Source organism: Rhipicephalus sanguineus, chromosome 4 (assembly GCF_013339695.2).
Source record: "Rhipicephalus sanguineus isolate Rsan-2018 chromosome 4, BIME_Rsan_1.4, whole genome shotgun sequence".
Lineage (NCBI taxonomy): Eukaryota > Metazoa > Arthropoda > Arachnida > Ixodida > Ixodidae > Rhipicephalus > Rhipicephalus sanguineus.
Window position 1 is genome coordinate 85640466 of NC_051179.1, and position 25853 is coordinate 85666318.

Below are 25853 nucleotides of genomic sequence, written 5' to 3' on the forward strand. Positions count from 1 at the left end.
ATAGAAGACGCACACAATGGATTGTACATTGTGGAGGTTCTTTGATTATTTTCGCTGCATGTATATTCTCCTAACACTTGAAGCTCTATACCGAAGCGTGAAGTGGTTCTGGCAGTTTACACTTGCACGTTAGTAATATGATGCATCGCGAGGAGTAAGGGCGAAGGATCGGAGAAACGCAAACGTTACGCTAAATAGAGCATGTCACGCAACACTATAGCGTGCCAGAACATAATTATGACTATGAAACACCGTCTTTAAGAGGTACTAATGACTACCGACAAGTAGCCCGGTTACAGCACGACCATGGCATAGAGTAAGCACCCACTTATAATTCAGGCTGTTACGCGAGCCAAGCGGATATGCAAATCAGTGTCTCTTCAATGAGTCAACGCGCTTTGCTACTTTTTTTTTTTCAGAAGAAACAACGCTGAAACACGAGTTATATTCATTTTAACTAGATATACGATTCACGGTAAGCCTAAACCACCACTGCACGCATGGACGTTATAAGGCAGCAGTACAGTGACCGCAGTCAGTAGAAAACGCAGCGCAAAGCACGTGAACGCGTTTTGCGCTTTGGGCGTTTATACACGCGAGGGTTATTTTCAAAGAAAGCAGTTGAGGAACTTCCAGTGACCGCCCCATGCGGGAGAGTCAGGTGACTTGATAAAAACATCGCGTATGATGGCACTGGTAAAGCGGTACGTCGCCTTCGACGACTTTGGCTCTGGTAGTAGCGATGCTGGTTACGTAATGAGAACCGCAAAGCGGCACAGCGTTTACTGCCCCCCCCCCCCCCTTTTCCCCAATGACATTGGTGAACCGCTGACACTGGCAAAATAGCGACATTTGTGCAACGCCACATAGAACCCTCCCTTTCATTAAAATTTTGCGGCGGTGGTATGACGTCGCACGTGATTTTTTCGCTCAGGTCACGTGACTCTTCCGCACGTGACGGCGACCGGAAGTTCCGCTATAGATCACTTGCACGTGACGTCATGGACACAGCTTCTGAACGCACTGCCACTCCACGATGGCCGGCTTTGATGAAAAACAAGTTGCGGTTAGCTTGCTTCAACGCGATGACGACGTGACAAGAACGCCTCTATGCGTGAATAACGAAAGAACCTGCATGTGATGTTTTGAGAACATTTACTTTACACCGCAAACGTCCAGCTCCCCCCCCCCCCCAAATGCTGGTGCTCCAACACGGCGGTTTCAATAACGTCGATGCAAGCCACCTCTTGCGCTCTTTAGGATTGGAAACACGCCACACGCGAACATATACGAACGTCAGCGAAAACAGCTGATGTGCAGTAACAGGATAGCTCAGCGAGAGGTTCGTACGCTATAGCGGAACACTTGCAGTGGAAATACCTCGAGTTCCTCGAGCAGTCGGCCATCGAGTCGACGCAGTGTCCGGGAGAGGGCATCCCTTCGAGCGGCGTTGCACAATGCGTCTTCACAAAGGGAACGTAAAACTGGCTCCGGACATCCGCACAGACCGGACTCCTCCGAACTGGCGTCCATGGCGAACGAGAGAAGCGGAGAGCGTGATCGAGAAAGTGAGAGCAGACAGCAGCCCGCCCTGGCGCAAGGCCGATACGCCGCGGAGATTAAGGCCTCGAGATAGAAGAAAAAGGTCAGGGGTGTGGCAAGGCGGCCATAAGCGACAGCGTTGCATTATTGCCACCACGCTGGGGACTGCAACTGTATTCGACACTCTTGGCAAGAGTATAAGAAAAAATGTTGATCTGCGTGCATGCTAAGATAGTCTGTAACCGAGTGAAGTCACCTTGGAGCCATAGAGAACTTGCGGCACGGTGAAGGCGTACACGATGTGCCTGCCAAATCAGCTGCGCCAAGCTGGTTTCTATGAGACAACGTCTCTATATATCTTTCAATGTCTCGGAGACCGATCGGACGTGCAGAGCGCCTATTAAAAGCAAACACAAGCACGTCATCCTTTACCAAAGAGACACTTTGTCTCACCGCAGCCTACCGATCTCTTCATGCTGTTCCCGTCGCACAAGCAGACGCGGCTTACAAAGGCGCCTTATATTAATCGTGTGTCGTTAGAATACATTAGAAAAGCGCACAGTTGACACTGTCGCCGCTGTCCCGCATATATGAGTAAGATGACGTCGGTTTCAGGCAAGCCAGCCTTTGGAGGCGCGCGTTCTGCTCCTCCCTATTATAGTCGACTCGCCTTTCATAAGAAGAATTAGGCATGGCTGAGAACGCAGCGGTCGCCAGCTGTACGCTTCCAATGCATGGCAAGCGCATGGATGCGATGATAAAACTAGCGTAGGAGGGCAACAGTCCGCGTTCTTATATTATCTATACGGCATACAGCTGCAGGCCAGCAGAAATCATCTGCCAGCTGCATCTCCTCGACTTATGCGCGGCCACACAAACATGCTGGGCAGACGTGCGGCGCGTACGGATGCATCTATAGGCCGACGTATTAAGAACGACATCCCGTGTGGAGGCCCAACCCACAGATGTCATCCAAAGCTTCTTGTCATGAGCGTATGAGAGGAACGCCAATCGCACGCTGGGAGACCCAAATCTCGCGGCAAAGCGTTCACGTCAAGATGATGATACGACTGGAGGTACAAACAGCGTGCCGCGCTGAAGCTTCCTCTTCACAATCTTGGACGAGGATTGTATACTCGAGACAGGTGCAGCGCAGCCTCAGGGGGCCCGCTACTTATGCAAAACTATGCTTCGTCCCGAGCAAACGAAAGAACTCCAGTCTGGCACCTGTCTCGAGACTTTCCTGGTAAATCAGCAATACGGAGCTGCGGCTATGAAGACTGTACGATGCGGACGCTTAAGCGACCCAATTTGATAAGGCACGCATATAATCATTATTCAGCCTCAAGTCTGTCTCTGCCCTTCCAATCCTGCCACTAGTACAAGTTTTGCACCAGTGCAAGAATTCTACACGCGGAATGGGAATCCATATATGGATATTTATAGCCATCGAATGCTGATAACATGACCACGGATGCTGCTTTTCGCACAGCACCATTTCTCAGAGGGGTGTGTGTCGGGCTACTATCAAATACCGATTCAAGCCTTGCAAAAGAAAAAGAGAGATAGCAACGGTACTGCGCTCTCTAGGCTGGCTTCGTGTGTTGAGATATAGCCTGCAGAGCACTCCAAGCAAAAATTAACGGCGCAGAAAGGACACCACTGTATTAGTAAAGACGAATGGATAAGCCGAACGACATGGACGGACGTCGGGTCGGACAGAGAGGACAATGGCACTTTACAGCTGTAAGGGACAGCACAATCGAACCTTGGTGGAGAAACGCCCAGCGCGCGTTTGCCACACCTTCGGTTCGTATGCATGCGTACTACACGGCGACGCGGAGCGGTGCCAACAAGCGGTCTCTCTGCAAGGCGCCTTGCGCTCGATGCAAAGGGGACGCGGAGGAAACAAAAGCAGCACAAGAAGAGCCGTGGCGTGGTTCTCGAGCTGATCTTAACGGCGCCCTTGTATTCACTTGCTCGCTCGCCGCGAACGGCAGTCCTTGAGAGAGAGAGAGACAAGTGAGACTATATACATTCACCGCGCTTACGCATGCACCTGACCTTCGCTGGAAGGAAGAAAATCAGGTCGACACCATCGAAAGAGTGCCTGCACGAATACGAGTTGGCCGCGATACCGCGAATGCGAAGCGAACGAATCTGCACCCGAAAAATGGGGACCGCCCGCAGCGACAGTAACACTTATCACTTTCACTATATGGCGGATTGAATAACGACACGTGCCTGTGCCACGATCTTGGAACAAAAGGCATCTCGTTGTTACAAAAAGCAGGACGTCGCGATTTCACCGACGCGTTTCGTATTCGAAAGCGACGACGTGTGTCCGTGAGTATCCAGACGCGAAGCACGTGCGGCCTGCAGGACGTCGCGAAAACGCTCAAGGAGACCGATCGCGTCGACTCCACCGTTCCGTCATCCGGCGGCCTTTTCCATTGAAAGGACACGACGGCAACGACATCTGGCGGCTCGTGTTCTCCGAATATTGATGATGGCGGCCCTCTTTTTTCCTCAGCCGCACTACGCAAGTGAGCCTCGTTGGAGTTTGAGAGAAAGGAGCGTGAAGTGCGCGCTGTCTCTCGGTTGACGAAACCTCAACCGCTCAGCACGAGCACAAAAAAAAAAAGATTATGGCTCTCCCCGTTAAGGACACCTTAACCGCTCAGCTCGAGCAGAAAAAAAAATTACGGCTCTCCGTTAAGGACACCTCAACCGCTAAGCACGAGCCCAAAAAATAGTGACTCTCGGTTGAGGACACCTCAACCACTCAGTACGAGCAGAAAAGAACAGAGACTCTGGGTTGAGGACACCTCAAGCGCTCAGCACGAGCTGAAAATAGCGACTCTAGGCTGTTTCTTTGTGAAGGAGGCAGACTTATTTCAACGCCGTTTTATCCTGACCATCCGCCCACGACTCCGTTTTTCGCTGACTCACTCTGACGATGTCCCTACTCCTTTAATTCTATGCCTTCCGACTCAACCCGTAATAACGAAACGAATAATCGCTACGTACGACCGGAGCGCGCGGTCGGGTTGTTCCTGTATGTTATCCCACGCAGATGACAGCCCAAATGACGGGTGCGTCCGCGGTCTTTCGCGTAATGGTCTCGCTTCGATCACCGTGATGGCCACGGTGAATAGAAAAATATATGTGGATAGAAAACTGGGTCAGGCTTGCTGCCAAGGCCGCGCACGACAGATTGCTCAGATGTATAGGCGCTTATCTGATTGCAGTGTAGCGTCGTCGGATCCCAAGCGATCGTTGCATTGTCTGTATACCAGTTGTTTTGCTTTACACGCTATAAGATCTAAGGAAGTGTATACACCCGCAATCTGTATACCCCGTTTAGTAACATCTAATAATAATTGTTGTGGTTTTACGTCCCAAAACGAAGACATGATTATGAGGGACGCCGTAGTGGAAGCCTCCGGAAATTTCGACCACCTGGGCTTCTTTAACGTGCGCTTAAATCTATATACACGGCGTCTCTATAGCACTTCGCCTCCATCGAAATGCGGCGGCCGCGGCCGGGATTCGGTCCCGCGTTTAGGAACACCTATACGGTTGCCACAGAAAGAGCAATTCGGGAAGTAAAAGACAGGGACCACTATGCAGCAACTTGTGTGGGCCATCTGACGATGCGGGACACCCCTTAAGCCTCGTAAATGAACCCGAAATACGCGGACACCCTACAACGGCGGGGGCATACATGAGTACTACCAGAGTTCTTCAATGCATTGAAGGACTCTGGTACTACTTATAAACATATAACTTTAACTATATATAGTTACCTGCAAAAAGGTGTCTTAGTACATTTGCATGCGTTAGGTGAAGCAGCATGTAGCCTACATCGCGTAACGTGTTTGGTTCAACACAATGCACATTACACACACCGGAAAACAGCGGGTAGATATTAGGGATGGTTATACAAACGATGCGCACGAGTCCATTTATATACAGCTTTGCCAAGCGCTGTACACATAGACACAATGCCTCAGGGGCGTTCGCACGCACGTGGCAATCTGAGCGTCGTCGTAAGAGAATGGAGCGACTTATAAATATCTACCCCGGTGGCTTCGTGACACGGAGCGATCGCTCTCTCCATTCTATATAATTTAACCGTTCTCTGCTCGCACGCGCTACCTTTAGCCTAGATTAAATAAAAAATAAAAAATCACCCGGCGGAGAAAGAAGGGTCCCGACCCGGTCGGGCTCCTCGAGAATTACTATCGTTCAAACCCTGTTGTTTCGCGGTTCACCGCGGGGATGCGTTTTTGATATACTACGTATTCCTGGTGCACGACTTGAGGGAAGGAGAACGGCGAATCGTGACTGCATTCTTTTTCCGGGACAACACTCGGTATATATATATATATATATATATATATATATATATATATATATATATATATATATATATATATATATATATATATATATATATATATTGTAGTGAAGAGGGTTGAGTATACCACACGTTATGCGTGGATTGGTGTGTTAGTTTGTGTGTTCAGACACGTCCGTCATTGCGCAGCACCATAACCGAAGATAGTCGTTGGGATGACCTCGGTTATGAAAGATGGGCCTTAGCGAGGTATCCGTATATGCAGGACGCATATAGGTTACGGGCGCGACATATATATACGACTATAATTGTGCCCCGTCCCTTATCGTTACTATAGTATACTGTCGTATAAAGGTAGGGGTGTGCGAATATCAAATTTTTCGAATACGAATCGAATACGAATATCCACCTTCGAATATCGAATCGAATATCGAATATCAAAGGAAACATGCCTCCACAGTAACGATATTTTATTTACCATGTAGCTATTTGAAGAAAAAAAAACATTAACAGCCTGACTGGCAACACAACATACATATCTCCAGAACACAATGTCCAGGCTAGCACAATGCACATCACAACACAAGTAAATATCACGGCACAATGAAAGTAATGACTACATGTTACCATGAAGAAATATGAGTTGCTCCACATGATCAGGCAGCAGGCGCTCCCTTCTAACAGAGACAACCCCCCCCCCCCTGCCACCGAAAAGGCACGCTCGCTTGGAACAGAAGTGGCTGGTATAGGGAGTTACATGGGGCAAAGCTTTGCCAGACTGGGGTATCTGAACAGTACGCCACCAGTCACGCGGGTCACTGTCTTTCTTTAGAAGTGGTTCCCCCATAGTGAACGAGTGGTAGTGCGGCACGTTACGGCCGCATAATATTGAAAATGTACGGTTACATAATCGCCAACAGCGCTGCACGTCGGAGATGCACCAGCAATAAATCATACGTATTGGGGCGCTCGTCGCAGGCAGATATCGTGCCTCCGTGTACTTACGATGTTTATCGCTCCTCTCGGCAACGTTTTTAGCGATACGAACGCAGCAGAAATGTGGAAGACGAGTTATTCGAAACTTTTCGAATACACGACTTCGAATCGAATACGAATATTTCGAATGTAATATTCGACGAATATTCGAAAATTTCGAATATTCGCACACCCTTATATAAAGGCTATCTTTAGGCATGCCCACCGTAGCAATATATATCGGTAACGGACAGAATCTGCAAGGGCACCGAGTAAAATCATAGCTAGTATTGGTTACTGTTACTTCGTGTACGTAGCTTCAATAACCACGTGCAGAGCTTCAGCCAATGTTTGCGACGGCCAGGCGACACGCGCGCCTGCCCAGCAGTGTCAACCAGAAATTTTTTTCAGGGGGGTGGAGTTCAACCAGCCTTTACGTATGTTCGTTCCCTTTTTTACAGCGAAAGCTGTTATGAGATCATTTCACCGGCCGTTTTTGGTGCCGTAGTTGTCCGCCGCCGCCGCCGCCGCCGGTGTCCGTAACCAGTATCGCTCGAAATAAGAAAAAAAACTAAATAAGAAAAAAATTCCAGGATAAAACGAGGTTCGAACCTGGGCCCTCTGCGTGGGAGCCCAGTATTCAACCTCTGAGCCATGCCGGTGCTTGAAACTGCTTTGCAAATAGGTCCTATACAGGCTTCATGTCGGGAAGGAACCACATTAGGATATGCAATATGTTAAGGATTTTTCGTAGCCTCCCGCGGGGCCCACAACCAACAGTAGCCCCCCGCTGGGTCCCCAAAGACGAAACATCTCAGCGTTGGGACACAAGTCCGTTTTCTACAGGGTCGTAAAGCGTCTCTCACAGCCCCCCACCGCAGGCCCGCAGTCCTTCCCTCCTGTCAACGTAACTGTACACCACACCGCCCTCTCAGGCACGGCAGAAACCGCGCGACGGGGTTGTGGGGCTTTCCTGGAAAGGCATCTGGACTGCGCACGTGGCGTTCAGCAAGTGAAAATGGAAGCAAACCAGGAGAAATACCACGAGGGTGAGAGAGTGGCCGGTGCGGGCGAACTTCGAAGACGAGGCAGAGACTTTCGAGACACGAACCAAGAATCACGTCTCAAGACAGTTGTAAATTCTGTAAATAAACTTCTTGTTCTAATTGTAATCGAAGCTTTCGTAACATTTTGGTGCCGAAACCCGGGAAGCTCTACGGAAACAAGAAGTTCAACGAGAACAGATGCAACTGTATTGATCGAAGATGGAGCGTCTACAAACAAAGAGGAGCTTGGCGCGCGTCGACCTGCAGAAGCTGAGCGATGAGCTTATGCTGCTGAAGACAACCGATGACCTGGAACCAGAGCACGAGGACCGCATCGCGGAAATAGGAGCTGAATTGGAGGTCATCGCCAAAGATCTGAAGCATCAAGACGCGCTCATCGACCCGCATGTCAGCGACGACGACTTCGCCGAGGAGTGCGCGGGCGTGCGGAAGTACCAGGCGCTCATTACACGTATGCGGACCCGTCTTGAGCGCTTGCAACGAAAGAGCCTGTCTGGTGGAGGTACGGTGAACGGAAGCACAACGGCCTTATCGTCCACTAGCAGCGCAAGCCCCCTCAAGCTACCGAAACTGGAACTTCAAAAGTTCAATGGCGACCGAGTTGGCTGGCAGCCATTTTGGGAGCAATTCCGACAGGCTGTCCATGAAAACTGCAGCCTTTCGAACATCGAGCGATTCTTATACCTGCGTGCGGTGCTGACGGGCAAGGCGGCTGCAGCGGTGAGTGACATCCAGGCCAGTGAACAGAACTACGACTACGCCATAAAGACTCTGAAGGAGCGTTTCGGCCGACAGGACGTGCTCGTGCAGGAGCACCTCACGCAGCTGTTGAATCTGCAGACAGTTAAACGGCTGGATGACGTTAACGCGCTCCGTCGGCTACACGACAACGTCCAGAGAAACGTCGCTGGGCTGAAGAATTTAGGTGTTCAACCGGACACATATGGTGCGATGCTGTGTGCGGTTTTGTTTCGGGTGCTGCCCACCGAGTGGGCTGTTGAGTTCCACAAGACCCACGCAACGGACAAGGATGTGCTCGACAGCTCGACTCTAGATGCGATTCTTGGCTCGCTTCGCCTGGAACTGGACAGCCGTGAAAGGGCCCACGCAGGCCACACACAAGCTCCACATGAGCCGGATAAGAGTCGCCCTCCGAAAGATCAGCATCCGGATTACATCAAAGGAAAGGGTTCTGCCGCCAGCCTTAAAGTGAGTGTGCAACACGAGAATGAAAAGTGCCCCTTTTGTGATTCTCCCTCACATGACGCGGCTGAATGCACTGCTCCCATACCGATAAAGGAAAAGAAGATGAGGCTGCGGAACGCGGGGAGGTGCTACCGTTGCGCGAAAAGAGGGCATATGACGAAAGCGTGCAGAAATTGGACAATCCGGTGCGCGAAATGTGGTCGTCGCCACATTACCCCCCTATGCGACCCTCCCGTGCCATCTTCTGACCCGGATACCGCTGCGGAGCTCCACTCGACGGCTTCGCTGAGCAACAGCAGCAAGAATTCGGTTCTGCTGCAAACGGCGCAAGTATGGGTCGACGGTCCCTGCCGAAAGCACCTGGCGCGCTGTCTATTTGATGGGGGCAGCCAGCGCTCATTCGTCACCAAGAGCCTCTCTCGAGAACTGAACCTGGAGGTGATCGGTGACGAAGAGGTGACTATCTATCCGTTCGGTGGGGCTGCTAACGTCATGAAGAGCAAGCGACGCCTAGTTAGAGTGTGGCTTCGGAGCCAGTACAGCCGCAAGGAGCATTGCGTTGAGGCGCTCGAAATCGAGGAGATCTGCTCCGACAAACTTGTACTACCAAGCGACGTGCATCGCCTCCCCGGAGTGGCTGATCTACAGCTGGCAGACGTGGCGATATCACCGACCCGCGGTGACCGCAGGGACATTGAGATACTCATTGGAGCCGACAGCTATTGGCGTATAGTGAGCGGTGAAGTGCGAGCTATTGAGGGAGCGCTGGTCGCGCTTAACACTGACTTTGGATGGACGCTGCAGGGCCCAATTCTGCAGGCGGCCTCGACCGTGTGTTGCTCGACGGTGGCCGTCCTACGCACCGGGGTGGTGGAGCCGGCGTCCAGCCTTTCCAACGAGCTCCGAGCCTCCTGGGAATTAGAGAGCCTCGGCATCTCGACGAAGGACGGCCCATCGGGAGACGACGAACACGTGAGGCACGATTTTCATTCATTGAACTTTGTCAACGGCCGCTACGAGTCAAGCCTCCCTTGGAAGCCATTAGACCGGCCTTTGGAAACTAACAAGGTAGTTGCTGACGTTCCCGCAGAAATCATCCACGAAAAGCGAAGGTTGACCAAGACGGCAGTGGGTAGTGTCTGCGCGACTGCCCCCCCACTTCTCATAGACATCGAGCGCTTCAGCGACTTGAATCGTTTGTTACGAGTGACAGCTTGGGTGCGTCGGTTCACGCATAACTGCAAACACGGCGCCCAGAGGCGAAATGGCGCGCTCAGTGCTGAAGAAATTCGGGAAGCGCGGGATCATCTGACCCGACAGGTGCAGAGGGAAGCGTTCGGTGACGCACGGGGCAACGTTGAGTCAAACAGCCGCCTCAAACAACAGCCAGACCTCAAAAGTTTGGAACTGTTCATCGATGACAGCGGATTGTTGCGGCTAAAGGGGCGTTTGCAGAAATCGAATTTGGCCTATGAAACGGCGCACCCCATCGTACTGCCCGCGTCACACCACTTCGTGGAGCTCCTTATACGGAACGAACATCGCCGGCTGCTTCATGCTGGGTGTTTGGACACATTGACGCAGTTAAGAGAAACGTTTTGGATCGTTCGAGCTCGACAGGCAGTAAAGAAGGTGTTGAACCGTTGTTTTGTGTGCAAGAAGATGAGCAGCAAGGCTGCAACGCAGCCTGTCGCGCCACTACCTAGAGACAGGGTATCTGAAGCGGCACCTTTCATGGTATCGGGCCTCGACTTCGCCGGACCAGTGCTCACGAAAACGGATGGCAAGACACAGAAGTCCTACATCTTGCTACTCACATGCGCTGTCACCAGAGCGATCCATTTGGAACCAGTCACCAGTCACCGACCTGTCCACGGGGTCCTTCCTTTTGGCTTTTCGCCGCTTTGTGGCGCGGCGCGGACTCTGCCGCACCATCTATTCTGACAATGCTAAAACCTTCCACCGTGCGGCAGGTGAGCTGAAAAAGCTGTGGAAAGCGGCACGCGACCAAGAAGCGCTCGACTATTTGTCTCAGCAGGGAATCGAGTGGAAATTCAATGTGGAAAGAGCCCCCTGGTGGGGAGGTTTTTGGGAGAGAATGGTGCGCTCAACGAAGACCTCATTGAAGAAAGTGCTTGGGTGCAGCTACGTAACGTTTGAGGAACTCTGCACTATCCTGACGGACATTGAGGCGGTGATAAATTCACGCCCGTTAACCCGCGTTTCCAGTGACGAGGACGAAGCGGAGCCGCTGACACCAGCCCATTTTCTCATAGGAAGACGCTTGACCTCCCTGCCGACTCGCGGAGAACAACCGACTGCTTCTAACGCCAACGAACTAGCGCGTCGGTGGAAGTATCGCCAGAAATTATCTGATCTACTATGGAAGCGCTGGCGAGCAGAGTACTTGTGCTCTTTACGATCACATCACCACGCCACGCCGGCAGCAGCAAGTGACTTGCAGATCAGCGACCTGGTGTTGCTACATGATGACTTTCACCCACGTCATACGTGGAAGGTTGGCAGGATTATGGAAGTTTTTCCGGGACGCGATGGACGCACCCGCGCCTGCATGATACGCCTGCCTGGGGGAAAGAACGTACGACGGCCTGTTCAACTTATTCATCTCTTAGAGGCTCGAGGTCAATGAGCTACGCTCATTGGGCGGGGAGTATGTTAAGGATTTTTCGTAGCCTCCCGCGGGGCCCACAACCAACAGTAGCCCCCCGCTGGGTCCCCAAAGACGAAACATCTCAGCGTTGGGACACAAGTCCGTTTTCTACAGGGTCGTAAAGTGTCTCTCACAGCCCCCCACCGCAGGCCCGCAGTCCTTCCCTCCTGTCAACGTAACTGTACACCACACCGCCCTCTCAGGCACGGCAGAAACCGCGCGACGGGGTTGTGGGGCTTTCCTGGAAAGGCATCTGGACTGCGCACGTGGCGTTCAGCAAGTGAAAATGGAAGCAAACCAGGAGAAATACCACGAGGGTGAGAGAGTGGCCAGTGCGGGCGAACTTCGAAGACGAGGCAGAGACTTTCGAGACACGAACCAAGAATCACGTCTCAAGACAGTTGTAAATTCTGTAAATAAACTTCTTGTTCTAATTGTAATCGAAGCTTTCGTAACACAATATAGCGTGGTAAAAGAGTAGAATAAGCACCAAGCGTCGCACAACGCGAATTCTGTAACCAGGCGTCACACAATGCGAATTGCGCAACGAGTAGGTTGTTGAATGCTTCCAACCCATTACAAAGAGCTCTGCCATAATTCTTCATCGTCATCACGCACAGCATCAACAAAGTGCGCATAATGCCTTACATGCGTTTAGCAGGTACCACGGCTGCCTGTAGAATGACGAAAAATGGCACAGTGCGTACTGCCCTACTTCTCAAAAATTACAATGATTTATAGCGTAGTGGGTTCCTCGCAAGTGAACTTCTGTTGGTTGCCAAGGAAGCCCATAAGGCTCCCATGATCCATTTCCTCAGGGTCTCAATAAAGTCAATTCTCTCTCTTTCTCGCTCTACGTTTCTCCAGTTAACGTATGTTATAAAGCGTGGTGGGACAGTTAAATAACGACCGGGCGTCACACAATATGCATTACGTAACTAGTGGGTCGTTTAAAGCTTCCAACCCATTACAAAGGGCGCAACCATGATTATTCATCGTCATCAACCGCCGCATCAACAAACTGCACATAATCGCTTACATTTGGTACCTCGCTTCTCCGCAGAACAACGAATAATGTCGTGCTGGGTGCTTCCCAACTTCCCAAAAATTACGCTTTGTGGCGTAGTGGGTGCGTTGCTAATGTACCTGCATTAGTAGCCACAGGATAGTTTATAACGGGCTCTAGAAATGCCGCTCTTCCAGCTTTCGCTGTGACTGTGCTGCGCTTTCCGCGCAGGCCTGGCGTTTTTTTTTGTATGTGTGCATGTATTATATATATACATGTAAAATCGACTAATGCCGGGGTGGGGGGGGGGGTGCGGCCGGGCTAATGCCGCCTAGCGTTTCCACCAACGGCAAGCTGTGCTTTCGTAACCGTCGTTTACCACCATTATCAATCAAATTGATTGATTGATTGATTGATTGATTGATTGATTTATTTATTGATTGATTGATTGATTGATTGATTGATTGATTGATTGATTGATTGATTGATTGATTGATTGATTGATTGATTGATTGATTGATTGATTGATTGATTCCACTGCAGTGCCACCCCATTGTGTAATAGGACATAGATATTAGGATAATATTGTGTAATAGCGTATAGAGAGACAAAGCGAACTAAAATTGATACGTGGTGACATTTAGAGTTCTTTACGAGCGCACGTATAGTACTCCAAGAAGGTGTTTCATTAATCCAAAAAGCTTATGCACCAAAAACTGGCATCTCCTGCGGTGGCGGCGAAGGCGTGGAATGCCGCGTTTTCAATGACACCCAGACACAACAACCAACGCAACGCATGTAGGATGCCTCTCGCGCCTGCAGTACCGTCATTCCATCGCATACACTCGCATACACTGGGTGCAACGTGGGCGCATACCTGTCTTCGTCAGTGCGAATCCCTGCATCCCGGACCCTCGTCCATTTCGTTTAAATGTCTCTAACGTCTTCCTGTCACTGATATCGCTTTACTCGCACCGAGGTTCCCACGTTGACGGCGGCGCGCGAGCGAAACCTTCCTTGACAGGCTCGTCCGTCATCCCGCGCGCGTCACTCAATTCACAAAAACGTGACTCGCACGCAGCGCATGCGTGTATGTATACACCGCGGTTTCCTATTGTGTGGGTACGCAATGCGGCCGCATGCAGCGTTCGAGCCTTCTTCCGCTGCAGTACGCAGTCGTGCAACAAAACGCGTTGGGCGTCAAGCGCCAACCACGCACAAAGATGGCGGCAACAAAAACAAGAGCCATCCTATGCACATATGCCATACCATATGTACTTCTCGCTGCAAGCGTGGAAATAAAGAAGAAAACGAGGCTGATATTTTCATTTGCTCAATATTCAGCGACACAACTCGAAATCCAATCGTACCGTAAGATCAAGAAAGGAAAGCCTCGACAGAATAGAGAGTGCATATGCACCGCGAAATGCGAGATGAACTGCATGCGATCCATGCGAGTGTCTTGCTCCATATCACATTGCACTATTATAACAGTAACTTAAGTACGTAGCAGGGAAAGAATCCTGAAACGCGTTGACTGTCATGATAGAGTTAATACTTAATACAATATGCCGTGGCCCTCGTGTTGTAACCTATCGCTAACGGCTGCAAATGAGCAAAAGCTGGCAGGGTGGCGATTTGATTGGCTTCTATATTTATGTTGAAGCAGAGTCGCATGCGAGGATCCGGGTCATCCCTATGAGTCAGGTAAAAGCGTATATGGTGATCTAATAGTTGGCACCGTTACTGACACGAGTGAATACACGAGTGAATACGCCTTCGTTGAAAGTAAATCAGCTACTTTACGTTGTACGCTTTTATAAGGTTCGAGGGCGAGAAGGGGCACTCAATTCACGTCGATTCCAATTTTCAGGCGAGGAACCGAATGGTAGTCTGAAGTATGCAGGCGGAAACCGACGGATCGAAACGCAACGTGATACGCAGGCTGTCTGAGGCACTTAATGCTGTTCAGAGAACGTCTATATCGTTCCGAAGGGTGGGTGGCACATAAGAGCGCGTTACATCACCGTAGGTGCAGTTTACTTTTAGATGCCGCACCATTTAAATTAACCCTCGACATAGCAGCGAGATTTAGAGTGTTTCCAACAGGGCTTAAAGTCAGGGGGGGCCCGGGGGGGCCCGGCCCCCCCCCCTCCATTTTTTAAGGAGGGGCCCGGCCCCGCTCGGCAGTCCGACGGTGGCACTGCGGCACCCATTTGACAAATGCTAGAGTTGAATTTTTTGGCAGTATTGCTTTGTGCGGGGAAATTATGCTCTGCAATTTTCCGAATAATGATTTAATCGCGAATATTTGGTTGACGGGGCGTCAGCAAAGCAGAAGAAAACAGGTATCGTCGTACTACTGAATGCAATTAACTGAGACACTGAACACCACGGGCAGCGCCTCCTTAAACCACGGGTCACCACCCTGTTCGACAAAGCTTCTTGGCACAGCATACAGTTTCACGAGGCACCTGAGTGTGAAGTGTGCTCGTGAATCGGTAACGGTTCACCTTGGTCTGTTTAGTTTGCCACTCAATTTTCATTTTTTTAGTTGTGCATCGCAAGTCTGTAATTGCAAAGACGCGTGTATTTTGCCTACTTTATTAGGCAAGTGGTAGTGAAAATAAAATATAGCATTGTCGTGTCCGAGGTTCCAAATCCAGTGAGTCAACTAATGTTACTCATTTTGAGCTCACATATCTTTAAACCTTTACATCCCGAGTTATTTTTGAGAAATCGTTCCCAAAATAATTTAATTTAATGCTTGATTGGATTGACACGTTGAATGAGTGCCCGAAATACATTCGGAATAATATATGTATTTGTATAGCATTCATAAGCATTTGTTCAGTTTTAGAGACAGTTGGCTTCACTACACTGTGATCATCGCAAACACCTCTCTTAACGCTTAATCTATAGCATATATATATACAGTGGAATCTCGCTGATACGATTCTGCATAATACGTTTTTCAGCCTAATACGTTTTTGTTTTTATTCCGGGCCAACATCCCTTGGAAATAATGCATTTTCATGCGTTCAGTACGATATCATTTTTGCCCAAAATTAGATAATACGACCGCGAAAGTGGATCTTGACGGATATATCTAGAAATCCTGCGTTTATTCTTCGGTATGCCAGCTCGCACCGCGTTCCAGCAACCCACGATCTGCGCGTTTCAGAGCCGCTGAGGCCACCGCAGCATCGGTTTTGCGGCGAAAAGATCGTTAATATATAGATATCTATATATATATATATATATATATATATATATATATATATATATATATATATATATATATATATATATATATATATATATATATATATATTGCCGCTTTATGAGGCCCCCCCCTCCAATAAGGGAGACTTTAAGCCCTGGTTTCCAAGCTGTTATGCGCACACCCAATGAACCGAAACGTGTCAGTGCGCATTTTACATTTTTCGTACACCTGACCGACAAAGTTCCTAAGCCTTTGGTTACCTGTTGCTGAACCTTTCTAATACGAGCTATCAAAGAACCTTGTTAACATGTATACACTGGCACTGCAGACGTTTATTTATAGGCATTGATCTCAGCTTCCTACAGCAAGAATTTCTGCCGCGCCGACAACGGTACATCCTTAAGATACGACTCTGTCATCAAAGGCGCAAGTTCCCTCCTTTTTCAGCTTATATAAAGAAAGACAACGAGGGTCCAAAGGCGTCGGACGGTGGTGCCACACGGGCGACGCTACAAATATAGTGCCGCATAAGGAAAAGTTAAGGCGCTCGTAAACTCGTCAGCGCTCGCCAACAAAACCTCCTGTTTACGCGGTTGCGGCACTATCGTAACGTGCCCCTGCACACACAAAGCGCTCTTCACGCGAAGTTACGCACGCTACGCGTTCTCAGTTTCCCGTTTTTTCGGCACTTCACATAAGGCACGTGGTTCCGGGTGCCATTTCTTATCTCCGGCTGCTACGCATGTGCGTCGGTGCTCACGTGCCCGTCTAAGTTTGAGACACGCCATGCGTGGACTCGCGTGCACGCGTGGTCCTAACTTCGGGCTGCAAGACACGAAGCAGGAGAAGCGACGCGGTGGGAAGTCTCGGTCGGGGGGTGTAGCAAAGCTCGTGTCGTGGTTGGTTTCTTTCCTTCCGTATGGTGAGAGCGCTTCCTTCCGCGAACTACAACAGTGCACGCGCATGCATGCCGGAGTTGCGATATGCACGAAAACGACGACTGCGACGTATAGCCGAAGCCAGAACTCCTGTATAACCACTCCTCAGGTACAAAAAGAAGCTCGAAGACCGCAGCAAAGATAAGCAAGTGCGCCAGACTGTGACAAGGTGCAAGTTAAAGAATAAAGGAAGCAAGAGCCAGACGTTGCGCCGGGAAGTAAGGGAAGAAGCGACAAAGTGGATAAAAGGCAAGGAGCAATCTGAAGCATTCGTCGACCACGAATGCGTGGGCGTGACGGTTAAAGGGACACTACAGACAAATAACAATTTATGCCAGAATGAAAGCTCAATGTATGACAACGTCCAAAACGGCAATATTATCAACAGCAGCGCCCTACTTACCGAGAAATTAAGCTAAATGCATCACACGATCAGCGCCACGAGCGGGACATTTTGGAAATGATCCCGATGACGTGAGAGAGTCAGACTACAATTAATCACTAGTAATCAAACTAGCTGCAAGAAAAAAAAAAACCTTCTGTGCATCATGAGACGTAATAAAATGCTGCTTGTTCGTTTCTGTTTGATTAATGCAAAAAAGAACCTATTTGGCGTTGCCACGGGGAACGGCGCGCGTGGTTCAAAGGTCCGTTTTCACCGAACTGCGCTTCGCCCGGCGCCCTGCTTCGCTCACGCGGTAGCGCCTCAGTGGTAGTACCGCGGCTTTCCACTGAGAAAGCCGCGGTACCTACCACTGAGACTCAGTGGTAGTCTCAGTGGTAGGTGCCGCGGCTTTCGACGAGGTCGAAGGAAATGATAATGACATTGCAGGGTTTTTACGTATGATTATGAAACACGCCGTAAAAGGGGAGTCTGAATTAACTTCGATGACTGGGGTTCTTTAACGTGCCCGTATATGTAAATATACATGGTTGCTTTTTCATTTCGACACCATCGAAATACTGTCACCGTGGCCCCGCACCCTCGTTATTATCAGGCTGTAATAAATGGGATTTATGAACATAACAAATAGTTTTAGTTTCAACGTGTTTGTTTAGACTAGACTCCCTAAAGTGTATATCCGCAACTATATATATATATATATATATATATATATATATATATATATATATATATATATAGATATATATATTATATATATATAATATATATTACACAACAGCGCCAACCCTCGCAGCAGCCGACAGTTTCAGATCGTCGACTGAAGCCGGGCCGAAATAGCGGGTCAGCGGGTGCATTACGATGTCTAAACGCTCTGTCATCATACGCAGCCCATCAGGCTGCATAAAGGGCATTAAATGGGCCCACCAAGCCACACGAACCGACCATCATCCGCGTCTGACCGTGTACTCTATAGCCGCGCTCGTATTTAGGCCCTCAATCCTTTCTCCGAGCTCAGCTTGGTCATATATGCTTCCTCGAGTCGGGCCTGGATTTGCGGCTTGACTCGACTGGCAGCGATTATAACCCCGGACGCTCGCTGTCCCAGATGAGTTAAACCTACATTGCGTCGGGATAGCTCACAGCGTGTATAACATGGTTGAGGAAAGCGTCATAAGCCTTTGACGCAAGCGAAAGGCGAGAAGTGCATGACCTCAAGACGTGGCCGCGATCACGACGTGACGTCACGTGAACTGTTCGCGCCGCCGTCAGGCGAAATGCATCGGAGCTTCGGAAAGAAAAGCCCCACTCAATCTTCGCTAAAACCCGCTTCTCCAAAGACACATCGCGGCCATTCTAAGCGAAAGGCCTGTCGGGGACCCTTCGAATGCTTCTGCGTTTCGCGCGGCAAAATAGAAAAGGGTTTAACGGACTCATTACTTCGAGGCCCCCGAAGAGAGGAAAGGTCAGTCCCGTAGAATGGGAGTCGCCGTGTCGCCTCTTGAGAGGTTGCAAGGTGGCGGCTGGAGTCCCTGGTAATGAGGTTCGCTTCAGCGGTTTTCTCTCCAGACAGCGAGAGGGAAAAGAAGGCCGCGCCGTCCATTAGCGGCGTTCGGTCGCCGCTTTTGTGTTGTCGATAGAATTCCTTGCTGGAGAAACACACACACACACACACACACGCACGAAAGAACTGAATACTAAGAATGCTCTGTATAGCTAAATGCACCGCCGAACACGTGGAATGTTGGTTAGTCCATAGTTAACTATCTCCCTTACCGCGATAATAACGTCGCCAGAAACTCATACCACTGCCTATTCGCTCGAGTCGCGGTAACCGCATGGAACACAATTTCGGTCAATAAGAAAAAGCAAAGAAAGAAAGAAAGAAAGAAAGAAAGAAAGAAAGAAAGAAAGAAAGAAAGAAAGAAAGAAAGAAAGAAAGAAAGAAAGAAAGAAAGAAAGAAAGAAAGAAAGAAAGAAAGAAAGAAAGAAAGAAAGAAAGAAAGAAAGCATAGCTCCGTGGAGTACTATATGGATATCTTCTCCGTGACTACTACTTCATATAGACTGCTATCGCCAACGTGGCATCGTTGCAATACTGTTCCCGGTATTGGGTTCGTAGCCACACATATAGCTTGTACGTTTTAACGAAGGCTACACACTCACTATTACACGAAGTACGTTTGTTCGGCGTTTGGAAGAAGTGTGCACATGGCGCGCACTCAAACGCACAGAATGGGCCAAAGGAATGGCATAAAAGCGCACCTAATTAGTGTATGGATGTACGGCTTGCTGTCCACACTTGTTGCCGGTGAAATATTTTGGTCGTCATAAGGAGACAAAGATGGTGAAGCGCCTGAAGCAAGTGTGCACTGCAATGCTAAGTACCAAATTAACCAGGAATAAATTCTTTTCTATCAACGAGAAGAGTTTATTGACACGTGCCAATTATACAACCTCGCACATTAGCTCCCTGACTCGAATGCGACCGCTTTGTTCAACGGCAGATATCAAACATCGTTCCTCTTCGCTGGAACCACAGCCGTCCGACTCTCCCCGTCATCAGTATTCAATTTGCCATGCGCACTTCATGTAACGTGACCCTCGCTCCTTGCATGCATGGCTTCGTCACGGGACACGCGACAGTTCTCTCTTACCGCACCATCATCAGTACGCCGCATGCGATTCCGTGCCAGCCGCCGGAAGGTCGTCCGCCCGTCATTCAACGCTCCACGCTCGAGCGCCTTCCTAACAGCCCCCCTACTTCTGTGCGGAGGACAGCCAAAAGAAATTAGACCGGTCTAACAAACCTACGGCTTATTGCGAGCCGACCACGCCCACGTCGATATGCTACGGTAGAGCAAACCATCCGCACGGGAAACATAATGGCGCTAACAGTCCTTATTGTAATGGCCTATAATTGGGCCATTCCGGACGCTTAACGAGCCACCGAACAAACGCGCACGCGCTCTGGGGTAAGTTCCAAACGGGGGCCCACGCAACTTCTTCCGTATCCCAAACGATCAGTATGACAATCAAGTCTGGTTGTAGTGGCACACGTGAACGTAATTCTTTAGTCGTGTAACTATGAGCACGCAGCTTTTGTTTAGAAGTAAGGCACATCGACGAAGTATAAGCTTTGAAAGCCCTTAATATTGCAGAAACGAAAAAGTGAGATGGAAACACCAGGACCCGTATGTCCACAAAAACGCGTAACGCTAGAAATGGTCGTAGCAGAAACTTTCGGCCACTCGTAATGCGGGTCATATCATTAGCGAAGCAGGCTGGCCAATCAGATTGATTCCTTACAAGAGATAAGATCTGCTAATTAGGCAACCGTGTTTTTCTTCATTAAAATCGTCTATTTTGCTTCGGTTACGCTGGCTTAAGCTTTTCAAGGTTCCGGTGTGTGTGTGCATGCGTGTTCGTGCGTTTGTATCTATCTATCTATCTATCTATCTATCTATCTATCTATCTATCTATCTATCTATCTATCTATCTATCTATCTATCTATCTATCTATCTATCTATCTATCTATCTATCTATCTATCTATTTGTTCTATCAGTGCCTCCTCTATAACTTTCAGTGCCTGGTGGATGGGGAGGAGAACAAAAGGCGCGACCGTCGGCGCGAGTACAACCGGTCACCGCCAGGCGCCGCCACCCAAACAGGGTTTCGCGGTCTTTCGCTCGCTGCCCGCGCATCACTTGCGCAGGTGCGGCTGCTAGTTTCGTTTCCCGATTTTCTCGACTTCAGGATATCTTGAGATGCTGACAATGATCGGTAGAAGCAAGGCCTACTCGACGGCTAAGCTCTTGAGCTCGCTCGCAACAAACACAAGACTTGGCAAAACCCGCAGCTGCTGTTGGCACTCGGCCGCGGAGCAAGCTTATACAAAACCCGATTCAAAATCAGTCTACGTTCCACCCAATAAAACTTGCTGCTGGGCGAGTTGGTTCATACTTGCAAGGAAAGAATACTGATGCGCACACACATAAAAACACGGACTCAGGAGACTCGGACGAGCGCAAACTTTCAACTAACTTTATTTTTCGTCGTCAACAATATATGCCATCATCACTCATTCCGAGCTATTCGCAATGCCCATAGACTGTCGCGCCGCCAAGCGGAATTCAGGAGCGTCCTCTCGAGGAGGGTTAGTAGACGATAAAATGGCAGCACTACGCAGTCTCTCCCTTGTTCGGCTGTGCTAACTTCAGTGTTAACGCATTGGCAAGGAAGGAACACTACGACTCTGCATGTTCCCTGCATCAGTGAACAAACCGGGCCCTCCGTGACATGAGAAATCTGATTCGTTCTTGCGAGACGCGAAGTTTTCGTGAAAATACGTGGCAACTCGCGCTTTCAATGCTAGCCCACAGTGTACGCATACTATCAGCTTCGCGAGGCTTTCTGTAGCCACGTAGGTTAGTTAAATGTTATCGTCTGACAAATTCAGTTGAATCTCACCCTGTTTTACTTGTATATAGCATTGGTCAGTGTTTCTTGCAGAGCATGAATCCCATAACACTACGCGGGAGGTCGCGCGGGCTCGCGATGTGCTCTTGTAAAACTCAGCGATCTCAAGTTGTCGATACATCAAAATAGGGCCTCTATCCTTTGTCAGCAAAGCGTTGTTACTAATCGTGCGAGCGACGTTTCAATCACTCGAGGACGCGTCTGCTCCACGCCTTTCGTGGAGAGAACGCTTTCCACACCGTTCTTCGCCAGTGTGTTGGTGTTGGTTTCATAGCCAGCGCTGCGCCGTTTGTTTTTGTACGTTTGTTCATAGGTGGCAGCACACTGCAAGCGATTTGCTCGTTGACCGATCCGAGAGCATAATGTTCTTCGCGCCTAGACCCCTAGACGTCTCTCTAATTGTAAACGTGGTGACGCGGAGTGGTCGCAGTCGTTCGGCGGAGGAATTTCTTCGGATTGCTTTCAGCAGTGATGTTGAAAGAAACCATCTTGACGACGAGGATTTTTCACTGGACATTGAAGACTGTGAAAGCACCGAGAGTGACAGCTGTGACAGCGACGATGAACGATCAGCTGAACTCACGAGGAGCGAGTTGCACTTCACGTCCCCTCGTGCGTTAATGTTCTTTCACGCTCGTAAGTCACTTTGATTGTATTTAACGTATAATATCCTTGAGCGAGATCAGAATAAAAGCATAGTTCCTCTTGTGCATTGCATGTATCACAATTATTGTGGATATTATGGAGCGCCGCATCGCCAACACGCTCGAGCTCGACCTGCGAAGCGAAATGGTTAGAGCGATGGAACGTGCAGTCACGGCCACAATCTACGCCTCTCGGCTAACTTCTTCGACGTTGCGAAAAGCATACGTGTGCATTCTTTTCGATATTCATGTTTGGATCGGGCTGATCGAATCTGCAACATGCGAGTGAAGTGAATTGCACACGGCTAGTCTCAGCATGGCTGTGACACAAGCGCTACTGAATGGGATGTTAAATGCTCGTGTTCCGTTGAAGACGTAATACCGCGTTCCCGACTGCGCAAGTAATGACGACGGCGTATTATGTTTGCAAACCATAACCACGTTAAACGTGCGGTCCCGTGCTGCAGCGATGACGCTACTCGCTGGCGGCCTACTACTGCGGCAAATCCGTCAGGCAGGCTCGGTACGTACTACATCGGTGTGCCGTTCAGCTCATACGTCAATTTTAGTTCATGCAGTTTTATGTAGCACGCACAGGATTTCGCAAAGCATCGTTATGCACGGTAACGGAGCTGAAATATAACCTTTCACACCGCAGCAAATAATTAGGTGGGGGGTACTTTGCACTTTCCATGGTTTGGGAAAGTATTTTAGTCTCGTATCCAATTCAGCGCGGCTCATGACTTCATCCGGTGAAAGTGGCACGGGCCGTGCGTCCGCACGTCCTATCTGTTCCTATGCTAACAAACGGGTTGACCCTCCTCCTGGCGCCATCTTGAAAAGCACGGCGCGCCACCTATAGTCCGTGGGCATTGCGAATACCTTCTCGCCATGAGACGCACAGGAGGAGTAGAGTAAGAGCAAAGCACAAGAACTATCCGCGCCGAATGAAGTGTGAACAGCGCTCTGAACGCGCGGCTAGTTCAGGCCGTCTGCTGCCGACATCTAAAATAGGCAAGCGCGTCCGGTTACCGATAGTTTTGCTTTTCTTTCCTTTGACATTCCATATTTTTCTTTGCCACTGGAGCGCCACGTTAATGCTTTCCACTGATCGCAACTGGCGCAGCGCAGTTTCTCTGGCAGCAGCGTGCGTGAAGCGAGTGCTCATAGCTCCCTTATAGAGTTCTCATCTTGCTTCCATCTCTGCCTTGTTATCAGCGCCTAGCTGCGATGCGAACAGAGGGCGGATAGAATAGCGAAGCTCCAGTGCACGTGCGTTCAAGTCACCCGGGAGGTGTTGCTGTTTCGAACTCAATCGGTCTGAGGACGCGGAAACGAGCTCTCACTGCGCCGTCTCTTACAACGAGCATCTAGGGTGCGCGCGCGCCTGCTCGGTAGCCCCGCGCTCGTGCTGCTGCAGTGACCAAATAATTTCAAAATTAACGTCTTCAGTGCCGGCGACACCTTTTTCGGTACCTGCTGGTCTTTTAATAAAAAAGCAATTCAATCCTGCCTGCATTTTATACACTTGCTGGGCAAGAAGTCGGAATTGCCAATCCTTGCCCAAGGGGTCGTAACTATTAGTGCAACGACATTATGCTACATGTTTTCAATGATTATGAAAGCTGATGTGGAGGACAATAAGTGGACAAAGTTTAAGAAATATGAAAAATGTTTTTTTTTAATTGTCGTCAGAAGTTTTCATTGTCCGGTGTTTTCTTTAACTTAGCCCGATCATGTCTCTTTACTGAAAAGTTATATAAATATAAGATTCGGCAGTGTGGTAGATAAGGATGCGAAGAACGTAATGCGCAATTTTTGTCGCTCTGCTACAAGGATTTTTCGAGATAAAGACCTTCAAAGTAAAGAAAATAACGTCTCCTGGGACTATTTTGAGGTTTTTTATAAAAAGATCTACACTACACATCAAAACTAAAAATACCTGAGCAGAAGCAAAAACATGCATATATTTAGTTAAAGAAATTTCAGCTACCTAACTTTAATATATTTTGTGCAATTCATAACGAAAGTTGGCCAAAACAGCAGAGCGGATGAGCGCTCTACTCCACCTCTTCGTCATTATTGATTTCGTGTGCTTCGAAAAAATTTTTGGCGGCAAAACAAATTGCGGATCTCTTCTTTCCACTCATCAGGCAATAATATATAAAATTTTGAAATAAATTTGAGAGGTCGACCAGCCATCGATTGTTCGATCTTACGTGGAATCACCCTAATAAAACTTTGAACTCGATTTTCTCCTCTATTAATAAACCTATAGTGATGGCGAAGTTAACGACATTAGTTCTCGGAGCACAATTATCGATCTAAACCGATTCATTGTTTCTCTTTAGTGTCCCTTTAAACGCATAGTTCGAGAGGAGTGGCTTGAGGAAGTAAATACATATGAGGTTCACGTGTCGCACCCTGTGGTCATAGCTGTTATCACTGTGGCATTTAAGGAGCCTTGATGCACAGATGGCTGGAACTGTGTACTTTGTCAAGGTACTGAATGGCTTTGCCAAAGTTGGGTTGCCTTTGAGCGCACCGTCTGCAAAAGCTCGCAAAGTATCAAAGACAAAAAGGAGCTGGTCAGATGGATACAGTCCAGGCACTTTCTTTTTTTCGTCCGACTTGCACAGCGGCACGCAGCAGTACGACATCGCACTTCATGCAAGCTACGTGGTCACGACAAAGGATCAAAAAATCTTCCATCGCATTCAACTCGCTAAACCCAACCGCACGTGTCAAGGCAGAGCAAAGCAAACAAGCGCTCTAGGCCGCGCCCGCACCAGCACTACCGGCTCAGCGCCCGACCCTAGGGTGCCTTGATGCGCGTTTTGTGGGCGCACACATCGAGGCACACTACCGACCCTGTTTGCACAGCGCCACCACGCAGTCGCGGCGAGCGGGGGAAACGCAAGCGCCGACGGCCGCGGAAGGGTGTTCTACCAGGCACTGAAAGTTATAGAGGAGGCACTGGTTCTATGCCTAAAAAACTTGATATGATCCGCCTTACTCAATGTCCTGTATTGGTCCTGCAAGTCATAATATATGAAATCTGCACGAACCAGGCCAGACCTTCGACCTCAGTGTAAGTATAGCACGTCTCAACAAGATGCACGATAGAAAACAGTAGGTACACGTAACAGCAAAACAAAGTAAACAGAACGAGTTTCTATAACGAGGAAAATAATAACGGAGTGTCAGATAACTCAGCCTCGTCATTGCGGCAGGATTCGAACGGTGGGAGGTCGGCCATGAATCCGGGAAGCACGCACAACTAGCGATCGCAGTGCCGCCTATCACCCGTCCCTCCACGCTGGCATTGCCG

The 25853-nt window shown here is 49.2% G+C and overlaps 1 protein-coding gene across 1 annotated transcript in view; it reads right to left on the reverse strand.

Annotated features, from left to right (window-relative positions):
- LOC119390363 (BICD family-like cargo adapter 1) overlaps positions 1–25853 on the reverse strand; it is a 191301-nt gene that overhangs the window by 38141 nt on the left and 127307 nt on the right. The gene's annotated exons all lie outside the window — the stretch shown is intronic.